The sequence below is a fragment of the Tenrec ecaudatus genome, chromosome 9 (genome assembly GCF_050624435.1).
Source record: "Tenrec ecaudatus isolate mTenEca1 chromosome 9, mTenEca1.hap1, whole genome shotgun sequence".
Taxonomy (NCBI): Eukaryota; Metazoa; Chordata; class Mammalia; order Afrosoricida; family Tenrecidae; genus Tenrec; species Tenrec ecaudatus.
The window spans coordinates 147,752,928-147,765,726 of record NC_134538.1 but is presented as its reverse complement, the minus strand read 5'-3'; positions in this window follow the sequence as shown (position 1 = coordinate 147,765,726).

Sequence of the window (12,799 nt, the reverse complement as noted above, 5' to 3'; positions counted from 1 at the left end):
TCAAATAGCAATCTGGATTCCCAATCTCCCTACATTTCTTGTTTCCTCCTCTGGAAGCTGCTGACATCACGATCTCCCATCTCACAGGGCATTTTGTGGGTCGCAAGAGAGGGTGCATTTGTGATTACAATACGATCATCTGGGCACCGGAGACGTCTAATGGCGCCCAAATGAGTCTAAATGTGCAGCTGGGATTGAGAACCTCTAGCAAAAAGCTAAGGCAAGAAAAGATGGGGACCGGATGGGCAGGGGAGCAATCTTTCCTGGGGGCTGGGGAAAATCCATAGCAGAAGGAGATGAAGCTGAACCATTAGGTCGGAGCTACTCAGAGGAATGGTGTGACACGGTACAAGGCCGGGACTTCCCCTGTGAGGCAAACCAGGAGCCTGCGTGTTGGAGGCTGAGGACAATGATGAACAGAATGAGGCATGATGAATGCAAGGCCTCCAGGATCTGGGGTAATGCAGCCTGGATGCAGGGAGGAGGATGGATCAGGAGGGCCAGGGCAGACGATGGAACCTGGAAAGATGGGGTGAGAGCCTAAGAAAGAGTGTGAAGGCAGAATCAACAGGCGTCGGGCGAGACCTTCAGGACATACGAGCTTAGAGATACAGACGGAATGAGAATAAATATAGGTAAATGTTTAGGTCTGAGGGACTAAGAAAATAACTCCTCTCCTGGTTAGGATTATAGTTAGCCAGGAGTGTCAGATGGCTCAGATCAAGAGAGCAAATGCTGGTAGGCAGCTGTGCTCCCCAAGCCCTCTGAGAGCCAGCTGCTTTCCAGAGCCATCACCTGCCGCTTTCTTCCAACTATGTCCTAATCCTCCACACCTGCTGTTCTGACCGCTGCGGCCCGCCTGCAGCATTTTCACTTGTTGCCCCTTTTTCTGACGAACCCCCAAGCCCCTTCCCTGACTCGGCTCAGACATCACACTTTTCTGGGAAACCTTTCCCATCCCCAGGGGCAGCTGGATGTCTTTCCATTGTACCCCGGCCACGTGAGCCCAGCTCCATCTCTGGAAGTATTCAGTGACCAGAGTGTCGCCTTGTGTCTGAGTTTGGAAGGAGCCCTGGTGACACAGTGGTTAAGGATCCAGCTGCTAATTGAAAGGTCAGCGGTTCAAACCCACCAGCTGCTCTCCTGGAGAAAGCGTGGGCACCTGCTTCTGTAACTGTGGCGCCCTTGGAAAGCGCTTGGGGGTACCTCTAGTCTACCCTAGAGATTGCCTTCTTTACAGAGCTACACAACGAACCAGTTGTCCTGGAGTCGCTCCCCCAACTGGTGGTGACACCTTGCGGATTAGTGTAGAACTCTCCTCCATTGGATTTCCAGGGACAAATTTTTCAGAAGTAGATTGCCAATCTTTTCTTCCAAGGCACCTCTGGATGGATTCAACCCTCCTACCTTGTGGTGAGCAGTCAAGTGCTCACCATTGGCATCACTGAGTTCGCATCATTTGAACTGACTGGAGTGGGGGAGGCAACAATAAAGCTAGTATTAAATCTAAAACATAACCACAAATCTCAACTGTAATGAGGGGCTGTCCGGTTTTGAGGAAGGATTTGGGGTGGGGGCTGGGAGGCTCTTTCTTTCTCCCAGTGGTCAAGAACGCAAACAGTTGCATTGGGGGTAAATCTACACAAGATCTCACTAAAATGTTGCAAAGCAAAGACTTTGCTCTGATAACTAAGGTGCCCCAATCAGTCGCCTCATATATATGTGAAAACTGGGCAAGGAGAGGAGGCTTTAGAGGAAAGGATTGACTCTTTTGAGTGGTGGTGTGGCAAGGAAGGTTGACTGTGCTGCAGACTGCCACACAATCGACCAATTTCCCTTTGGAAGATGGATAGCCAGAATGCGTCCTTGGGAGCAAGGAAGGCATGACTTGGTCTTGCCGACTTTGAGCGCGTCCTCAGACATGGCCTAGAGAAGGACAGCTCGTCTGGTGAAGCAGCGGGTCAGCAAAAGCCCTTGGGGAGATGGACGCATACATTTGTCTCAAACATTTCCAAGGTGATTAAGAAGGCACGGGGCTGGCGAATGGCTTGCTCGGTTACCCAAACAGTCACCAGGAATAAGAACAGACTCCAACCCAAACCAAACGCATTGCCAGTGAGTCGCTTCTGACTCATGGTGACCCTGTAGGACAGGGTAGAGCTGCCCCGCCCGTGGGTTTCTGAGACTGTGACTCTTTACTGGAGCAGAAAGCCTAGGTTCCTCCTGAAGAGCAGACTAGATGCAACCTCAGTTCAAGTCAATCCTGTGGGGCAAATATCAACGGATAACCTACTGTGTGCTAGAGTATTTTCTGCTGCAGAAGCCTGGCCTTAGGGTACAGCTGGGAACAAGATGAGTGCCGGCTCTGGGCTCATGGGTGAAGGAAGACAGAGAGTAAAAAGCAGCTTCCGTGATTGAAGTGTGATGAAAGTGGTCCATTGCCACTTTCCATGGCCTCCTGGGTCTCCTGTCCTCCATCCATCTCTGACCTCAGCCACAGCTTTGGCGAGCTGTTGTGGTGAGCTTTCCAAGGCGGTAAATCTTTAAAGGAGCAGACAACCTCTTCTTTCTCCAGTGGAGTGTCTAGTGGATTTGAATTATTAATCTTGTGGTTGGTAGCCCAATATGTAGCAAATGTGTCTAGGGCTGCCTGCCTCTTTTCACAAACGGAGCTCATTCATTCCTGAGTAGTCTGTCTGGCAAGGCCCACACATGCAGTCATTGTTGTTGAAAAAGGTATTTGCAATGATGAAGCCTTCATTAGTCATGCTAAATTCTTTCGTGCGGTCTGTAGCTTCATCTCTATCACCAGGGCCATACTGTCCACTACGGAGCCTTCCTCTTTATTTCTAACTTCCACACTCTGATCACCGGTATTGATCATGCAGCTTGAGTGCGTGCTTGATCAAGTTCAGGTTGAAAAAGCTGGTAGAGTTTCCCGACTTCTTCATCGCCAGCTTTAGTGATTGTGACATAAATCTGAATAGCAGTTACCTTAGCTGGGCTTTCTTGTAGGCATACAGATACTGTCGTATCCCAGACAGCATTGTACTTCAAGACAGATCTTGAAAAGTTCTTTTGGATGCTGAATGTGACAACATTCTTCTTGAATTTGTCATTTCCAGCATCGCAAGCCATATGATCAGAATGGCCAATTCCAGTTTATTCATGCCTACACTGTAAATCTTTTATGTGTTCCATTTCATTTTTGATAACTTCCAATTTTTCTAGATCCATACTATGTACATTTCATGTTCCAAATATTAGTGGATGCTTGAAGCTGTTTCTTCTCGTTTTATGCCATGCCCCACCAGTCAATGAATGTCCTGAAAGTTTGCTCCCACCATGGCCTTAAAGTTGACTCCACTTTGAGGAGACGGCTCTTTCCAAGTCATGTTTGGAATGCCTTCCAACCTGACAGGCTCATCACCCGGCGTGACATCTGGCAATGTTTTGCTGCTGTTCTTAAGATTTTCCCTGACTAATCCCTCAGAAGTGGACAGTCAATTCCTGCTTCTGAGTCTGTTGAAGTTCTGCTGACCTTGAGTGACCCCACTGGTATCTGAAATATGGTGGCATAGCAGCACCTACAGTATGACACACTGACGACATTGCTTTGGGGGAACCCAAACCATGGCCATGGAATGGCAAAGTGATCAGGAAGAATGTAACAGAGACTTAACCTGGTGGATGGGCCAGAAAAGGTACCCTGGGGATGGGATGTGGAGCCGTTGCCCAGAGAAAGAGTCGAGGGTGGGAAAGGGACAGAGATTGGCATGGGCTAAGATCCAGAGCCCACCCTTGCCTGATGCCTTAGAAGGGCTGAGCAAAGTGGACTCTAGCACTCTCTGAAGGAAGAGAGGAAGAGGAGGGGAGAGGAAGAAGAGGGGAGAGGAAGAGGAGGGGAGAGGAGAGGAGAGGAGAGGAGAGGAGAGGAGATGGGAGGCAGAGCAGTATGTGTTGGAGAACCTTGTGGCCACAGTAAGAATCTTAAACTTAATCCTGGGGCAGCGGGTAGCAATAGAAGGGTTTGAAGTAGGCATGAGACACAGCCAGAGTGTTTTAAGGGTCATGCCTGCAGTACAAGAAGAGATTTGGAGCTGGGGAGATGTGAAAACAGTGAACAGGCTGTGAGAATAATCCAGGGGAGCGCAGCAAGGGTCAGGCCGTGGAATGGAGAGACGTGAGCAGACTCAAGGAGACAGGACTGGAGCACTGGTGTTTGACTGCATGTGGGTGGTGAAAAGGATGGCGGAGGGATAACTTGGGCTTCTGACTCAAGGAACCAGCGATTCAAAGAAAAACACTGGCCAAGAAATTGGGTTGAGAGTGAAGACTACCGGCTTAGGGTACGTTGATTTGCGGTGTCCCCAAGAACACCAAGCGGAGAGGTCCTGGAAACAGCTGTCTGGAGGGATGACTTTGGAGGCTCTTTCCGCTCCACCTTTATGTCCTCGTGCGGCCATAACAAAAATCCCCCAAAGAGTGGCTTGGCAGGACAGGAGTTTATTCTGGAGACCAGACGTGTGAGCCCATGCCCTCAGCAGGCCTCTGCACGCACTCAATGGGCTGTACGGGAAGATGCTTTCTGGTCTCAGCGTCTGGTAGCATTTCTTGGCATTCCTTGACTTGTAGATGGAGCCTCACGGGGTGTCCTCCCCTTGAGTGTGATTGTATTTCCGTCTATTTTGTAAGATGGCACTCAAAATGGGGTGGGGGTGGGGGTGCTGTGTGGCCTAGTGGTTAGGTATTGGGCTGTCATGCGTGAGAACTGCCATGTAAAACCATGTGTCACGTTGTGGGAGAAAGATCGGGCTTTCTACTCATGTAAACAGTCGTGATCACAGCGGTCCACAGGGGCAGCTCTCCCCTCTCCTATGGGGTCGCAACGATGAGTCAGTCTCAGCTCCAGGGCAGTGAGTTCGGAGATTTTGAGTCAAAATGGGTTAGGACAAGGACCCACCTTGTTCCAGTAAGACGCAATTCTGAGGTCTTCAAAGAAAGGCCTCCTCTCCTTGAACCATGTCACAGTCACAGATGCAGGGCCTAAGTCAGTTACCCATCTCTTGGGGGACACAATTCCATCAATAACACACACACACACAAACACACACACACACACACACACACACACCCCTTTTTTGGTCAATGAGCACTTCCGTGGGGCGGCAAGTCTGAATTCATTCACAGGAAGCCTGGCTCCGCCTGCAGCCCAGTTCCACACAGGGCCTTTTCTTTCGGCCACTGCCTGGACCAGAGAGCTCCCACCTACACAGAAGCGCCTTCCTTCCCTGTCTCCTTGGCCCACCCCGAAACAGAACCGTGTTAAGATGGACCCAGTGCCTCTCAGCCCGATGGTTCCAGCTCATTGTGTCCATCAGGCTGTGTGCAACAGACTCTGGGAAGAAGGCGCAGGAAGCCATCTGTTTTTAGCCTGGAAGGGGCAGGCGGAAGAGCTGGTACCGGGAATGAACCTGCCCTTTCCCTCAAGGAGGCCAGAGAAGACAGCAGTGGGTGCCCACTGGCTCTTTGCAGGGGCAGAGGGGTGGTGAGAGAAGGGAAGCTGGTGAGGTTGCCCACAAGGGGCATTTAGTAGCATTGAGAGACAATTCTTTCTTTTTTTTTTTTTGTCGGAGGTAAGGGGTGCTACTGGTATCTAGCGGATAGAGGTCAGGAATGTTTTTTTTTTTCAATTAAATAGCATGTATTCTGCATATATATTTATTTTTTTAATTATTTTATTAGGGGCTCATACAACTCCTATCACCATCCATACATACATCAATTGTGTAAAGCACATTTGTATATCCGTTACCCTCATCATTCTCAAAACATTTGCTCTCTACTTAAGCCCCTGACATCGGGTCCTCATTTTTCCCCTCCCCCCTCCCTCATGAATCCTTGATAATTTATAAACTATTATCTTGTCATATCTTGCTCTGTTCAACGTCTCCCTTCCCCCACTTTTCTGTTGTATGTCCCCCAGGGAGGAGGTCACATGTAGATCCTTGAAATAGGTTCCCCCTTTCCAGCCCACCCTCCCTGTGTCCTCCCAGTATCGCCACTCTCACCACTGGTCCTGAGGGGATCATCAGTCTTGGATTCCCTGTGTTTCCAGTTCCCATCTGTACCAGTGTACATCCTCTGGTCTAGCCAGACTTGCAAGGTAGGATTTGGATCATGACAGTGGGGGGAGGGGGGGAGCATTTAGGAACTAGAGGAAAGTTGTGTTTTTCATCACTGCTATATCGCATTCTGCATGTCTCGTCTCCTCCCCAAGACCCTTCTGTAAGGGGATGTCCAGTGGCCTACAAATGGACTTTGGGTCTCCACTCCGCACTCCCCCACGCATTCACTATGGGAAGAATTTTTTGTTCTGATGATGCCTGATACCTGATCCCTCGACACCTTGTGATCACACAGGCTGGTGTGCTTCTTCCATGTGGGCTTTGTTGCTTCTGAGCTAGATCAGGGATGCTTCTGAACACCCCACCGTGCACGAAGACAGTGTGTCTGCTCAGCATGCTGAGAGAGCCTGGACTAGAGGGATGTGAGTTACTTCACTTCTAGTACAGCAAAAAACAAATGATCAGGGTCTACCTTAAGGGAAAAAATACAGTTCTCTAAAGGGAGAAACAAACAAGCAAGCTCTGATTCACGGAAACCCACCTATCTGCTGGTCTGTTAATGAGCATTAGCCTCTCCAAGGTATCAGGAACCCAGTTCTTCTCCCACAATACCTTTGATTGTCTCTATTTGCCTGCTCCCACCTCCTCTCAGTGGTGAATGGCCAAACCTTTTTAAATTCCGAAGGAAGAGCCTGATAGATTCAGCCAATCATCACTGCTCCTACAAAGACTGCTGACCGACCACCTCCCCTGGCTCTGGCTCTGCTGTAGATGGAACATCCTCTGGTCAGAAAACACCCCCACCACCACCACCACTTCACCCCACAATTCCTTTACAAGCCGTTCTTGTACAAGGGTGCTTTGGACATGACATGTTGTCAGGAGAGACCAGTCCCTAGAGAAGGACATCATGCTTGGTAAAGTAGCAGGGCAGAGAAAGAGAGGAAGGCCCTCAACCCAGATGGACGGACACAGTGGCTGCAGCCAGGGGCTCCAGCACAGGAACGATGGTGAGGATGGTGAGGACGGCGCAGGACCGGGCAGTGTTTGCTTCTGTGGTGCACGGGGTTCGTATGGGTTAGCACCGACTGGACGGCACTAACAACCACAGTCCAGACCAGCGGTTCCCAACCTGTGTGTCGAACGACCCTTTGGGGGTCGAACGACCCTCTCACAGAGGTCCCTAAGACCATCGGATAACATATTTCCGATGGTCTTAGGAACCAACACCGCTCCTCTATCCATCTCCAGGCAGGTCCACCCACATGCACATATGCCCACATACAAATACCAGGCGTGAAGACTGTTACCCATGCTACACCATGCTTCAAGACAAACTTTCATTTATTTTTCATTAGAAATAAATATTTCACAATATATAATGACATATTGTTTTTGTGATTCATAACTATGCTTTAATTATGTTCAATTTGTAACAATGAAAGTACATCCTGCATATCAGATATTTACATGATGATTCATAACAGTAGCAAAATGACAGTTATGAAGTAGCAACGAAAATAATTTTATGGTTGCGGGAGTCACCCCAACATGAGGAACTGTACTAAAGGGTCACAGCATTAGGAAGGTTGAGAACCACTGCTCTAGACATCTCCCCTGGACCAGAGACTGAGTTAGGCAGTGAGTTAGTTAGCTTATTGTGCCAACCTGACCGATAAACACATGTGGGGTTAATTGAAGGGCAGACGGATAAATGGCTCAGTGAGCCTCACCTTTGAAGTTCTCCAGTCTCTTGCTTTCTGATGGTCAGACCAGGTTGCGGCTGCCTAAGCCAGTTCCCTGCTTCAGCTGGCAAGGCTCACTTCCTGCAAGACATCCCCAAAGAGAAGCCACATGGACCTATCCCGGTGCAGCCCTGGGTGCTGAAGCAGCCGTGTGGAGACCCCTGCCAGCGCTGAGATTCACTGACTCGGCTTTCCTCCTGCAGTCGGCATCACGGTGTGTGTTTTGTGAGATGGAGGAGGACTTTGTGGATTAGTGTTGGACATATGGGTTAATGTGTTAATGTTGGACTTGAGGGCTTGAGCAGCACTGTGTTGGGATGTTTTCTTGATGTGCACTTACCCTTTATATAAAACTCTCTCTTATCCATGAGTGTTTGTGGATTTGTTTCTCTAAAGTACTCAGACTAATACATCATGGTACCTTGGGAGTGGGGTACTGGAGAAACAAATCATAAGATGGAGAGTAGATGTTTGACCTCTCCCTCATGGTAGTTTTTCATTGTCTAGCCAGAGGTCAGATAAAGCCACACTTTACTCAGTTGTTTTCTGGGGGAAAATATGGGAAGTAGGAAAATAGAAAGTTTGTAAGCCCACTTATTTTCAGCCATTAAAATTTGATCTTTAGATGGGTTTAGGTTATGCCTGCAAAGAAAGCTTTGAAAAGATATGCCCTACCCAGTGCTTTGGAGTACTCAGGAACCAGTAGTCTTTGTCAGAAGCTGGAAAACATCTGGAACCATGAAGAAAACTCCCCTCTAGGACTGAATGTTAAAGGGAGCCTGTGAGCAGGCTGAGATGCTTGCTAGGTGACCACCTGGATCTACTTGTTGAGTGGAAGTGGGAGAAATGCAGCAATAAAGAGACAGGTTGAGTTTGGCCACTGACACCTGAGGACTTGGTTTACAGGGAAAACAAAAGGAGAAGACGAGAGCAGGTTGACTGGTCTACAGTTCATAACCTAGCACGAGGGGGCTAGGCTTGTTGAGTATCGGTGAGAGCCCATGGTCTAAAGGCACGGCGACCAATGGGAAGCCTGTGGAGGCTGAGTGAGGCAGCCCACATTGAGTTGACCAGAACCCCACCAGATGGAGAGTTTTGAGCCTGTGAACTGGTGCATATTGTTGCTGACTTCATGGATGGCCTGTCCAGATTTGACTTTGCTTATGGATGCAGACTTCACAAGGTTCCAACTGGAATGAAGACTCTTGATGTCAAAAAAATATGACTGTCTTCTCAGAGAACTGGATTGACATAAATGGGCAGTATATAAATTGGCTAGTCAAAATTGAGAGGATAAAGGCATGAAGTGGTTGGCTTACAAACTTTCATAGGTAGGGGAACATATTCACAGGATTATAGAATTAAGGTGTAGATGTTACTTAATTGCAGTTGTGAGGCTACATGATGTGCAGGTGCCAGGTTGGCAAGGGGTGGGTTGAGTTAGTTTATTGTGCTAACCTGGCCAATAAACACATGTGGGATTAATTGAAGGGCAGAGGGATAAATGGCTCAGTGAATCTTTCCTTTGGAGTTCTCTGGTCTCTTGCTTTGTGAGGGTTGGACCAGGGTGCAGCTGCCTTAGCCAGTTCCCTACTTCAGCTGGCAAGGCTGACTTCCTGCAAGACATCCCCAAGGAGAAGCTGCATGGACCTACCCCAATGCAGCCCTGGGTGCTGGAGCAGCCTTGTGGAGACCCCTGCCAGCACTGAGATGCTTACACATTCACTGACTCAGCTTTCCTCCTAAAGTTGGCATCAAAAATCACAGACACCTTTACTAAAAGAATAATTTCAAAAGGTGACGCTATTGTTTCTCAACATAGTCTCCAATCTAGGTCCCTGCCATCTGAAGGCCATGTGTCCATCTCGCTACCCTCCCCAAAGAACCCCGTGCCCTTCCATTCACACCATGTGGAGAGGATAGGACTGCATCCCCAAAGGACTCAAGTCACATCACTTTGCAAGGCTGTTTGAGTTCGGGGAACCCAAGGAAGTCTGATGGGGCAAGGTCAGGGCTGTAGGGTGGATGGGGTGAGGTTTCCCAGGAACATTCTCATAGGCTAGCCCTTGGTGCCCTTGAAGAAGAAGCAGGCACATTATCGTGAGGGAAACCAATTCTTCAGGCTGCGTTCTTGGACTTTTTCTCACCGATACAGTTTTCAGTGTTCTTAAAGCTGCTTCCTAACAAGCCCCACTGATCCCTCTCCATGTCCTTTAAGAAAATCTATTAAGATTATCCCTTTGATCCCCTCAAAACAGCACCAGAACCTTCTGAGCTGACCCCTCTGCTTTGGATTTAACTGTCTTAGTGGCTGCAACAATAGGTTCAAACATAAGTACAACCTCAACACTAGTGTGGGACCAGGTGGCGTCTCCTTCTGTTGTGCTAGAGACCTCCATGAGTGGGACTCGACTCGGTGGCACCTCATAACAACAACAACAGAGATGTCCTCAGAAACGGTGCTTTGACTGGATCTCCTTCATGCGTGGAGACGTCCTCAGCAGACAAAGACGACTGTGTGACTGAAGCACCATTGATGACAGAAGCATGTTTACATGGGTTTTGTTGGGAGGAAGCCCACGCATGTACGCAGTGGAACCCTAGTCGGGATATGTTTGGACTTAACCTCGTTGTTCTAGCTCAAGGCCATCTTTTGGCTGGCTTGGCGAAAACAGGGGCGAACGCTTTTGTGTCTTCGCATTCTGAAAAATGCGCTGTCCAACCTGGTCGCCAGGAGCTGTGTCTGAGAGTTCCTGGTAGTGCAAGCAGTTCACATGCTCAGCTGCCACCCAAGAGGTTGGAGGTTCGAGCCCATCCAGAGGCTCTTGGGAAGCATGGTCTATGATCCACTTTCCAAACAACCACCAGCCCACATATGGCGGTGCCATGAGTTGGAATCAACTTGACAGTCACTAGGAAACTGGAAAGCCATATTTAAATAACATACAACTAAACGCGATGAAAACCTCTGTCTCTTAGCTGTCCCAGGCAGAGGCACAGGTGGCTCCTGGCTACCATTGAACAGCACAGGCATGGGACATTCCACCTTTGCAGCCACTGCTCCAAAGGACAACACTAGCTAAACGGGAATGGTAGGACATGCATGGGAACGACAGTTTAGGGTCAGCCCCAGAGAGAGAGCCAGGTCCCCGTGCATTCCTTCAGATTCCTTACTGTGTGCTCTGCAGGTTAGAGTCCCTGCCTTCTTTTGGTCTGTGAGGGCTCTAAGCACTGAGACCTGAGCTCAGAGAATGCTTTCACCTGGGGAGGCGTGCAGAGACTTGCCCATTCAGAAGGGCGTTGGGACCCCGGGGCCGGGGGTGGACTACACTGGGGGCCCCCAAATGACCATTGTGCACCGCATTCTAGCAGAAATCTCTGGTCTTTATCAGAATCTCCTCGCAGGGAAGCAAATGTTCTACCATTGATTGTAGTGATGATGGCATGATTCTCTTTAATATGATGAAGCCAGTGAGTCGTATGCCATGTGAATTATACATTGACGAATGTGATCAAGGCTATCACTGGAGTCAGAAATGCAAATACATATTTTGTAAGCCCAGCTTATGTGCATCAAAAGACGTGGACACCTCTCTGCTCATGTGCTTCTTGAGCCTGCTGCAGCCTTCTGGTGGGAGCTGTCACTGTGGCCCAGGTACAAAGCCCTTGGCGGGCCTGGTTATGTCCACAGGGCCCACACGCACGGTTACTAGGGCCATCGATGCCAGGCTTTGTATCGTCGTTGATTTGGTCAGATTTTCTGGTATTTAGCTGCAATTTTGCAGTAATTAAGATTTGTTAGCCTGTCTCGAGCACTTGGGGTGGGGGTGGGCGGATGGGCTGGTCATGAAAGGAAACGAAGGAGAAAATATTTTTTAAAGACTTCTGCTCATTTACGAGTGAGACTGACACTCACCGTGTTATCATGCAATCGGAGCTCTAACAAAGCAATTTTGTGGTAAGTATTCATGTCATCTGAGGAATATTCCATTTGAGCATTTACGGCTCCATGACACATTATTCTATGATTACGATGTATGTTCAACTACTGAGAATTCTATTTGGTCTTGTGCCATTTATTCCATCGGGCCCATGTGTAGCACAAGGCGAATCGAGAGTGTTGAGAAGTAAGGGCAAAGGTGGACCTGCCCCGAGACATGGTGCTTTCCATCGCCTCCTCACGCACCTGTGGAAGCTGGACATCGAAGAAGAATCCATGTATTTGAAGCCTGTGGCTGGTAAAGAATCTTGAGAGTACCATGGGCTGCCGAAAGAACCACCAAATCTGTCTTGAAAGTACCACCAGAAGGCTCCTTCGAGGCAAGTTTGCCAATCCAGGCCCAGGGCCTTCTGCTTAGTCATGCTCCTGGACTAATGCCTATGATGCTACAATTGGGGTGTTTGTTTGTTTTTAATCTTTTTTTAAATGCTATTGTTTCTTGCTATTTAGAAAAACAAGTGGGTTGAATTTTTTTATATGTGTGTGTGTCTGCCAATCACTAAACGTGGATGTTTACATGACTAATCTTTTAAAATTTTGTTTTCAGTCTCCTGGATCTTTTGATTGTAGAAGGGGCTCCTTCATCTGTCAAAAAGGAAGCATTTCCTCCATCACCTGGTTAAGGACCAGCTGTCTGATGATTCCTTGTAGAAAGGTCTGCAAGCTGACAGGCTTCTGGGGAGAGAAACACCCAGTGGTTCAGAACTGCAATGGGTCTGGGAGGAGAATAAGACTCTGGTGTTATCCCAGGAGGAGCCCTCCTAGGGTGAGGTAGTTCGTTTATTGTGCCAACCTGGCCAATAAACACATGTGGGGTTAATTGAAGGGTGGAGAGATAAATGGCTCAGTGAGCCTCACCTTTCAAGTTCTTGGTTGTCTTGCATTGTGAGGGTAGGACCAGGGTGCAGCTGCCTTAGCCAGTTCCC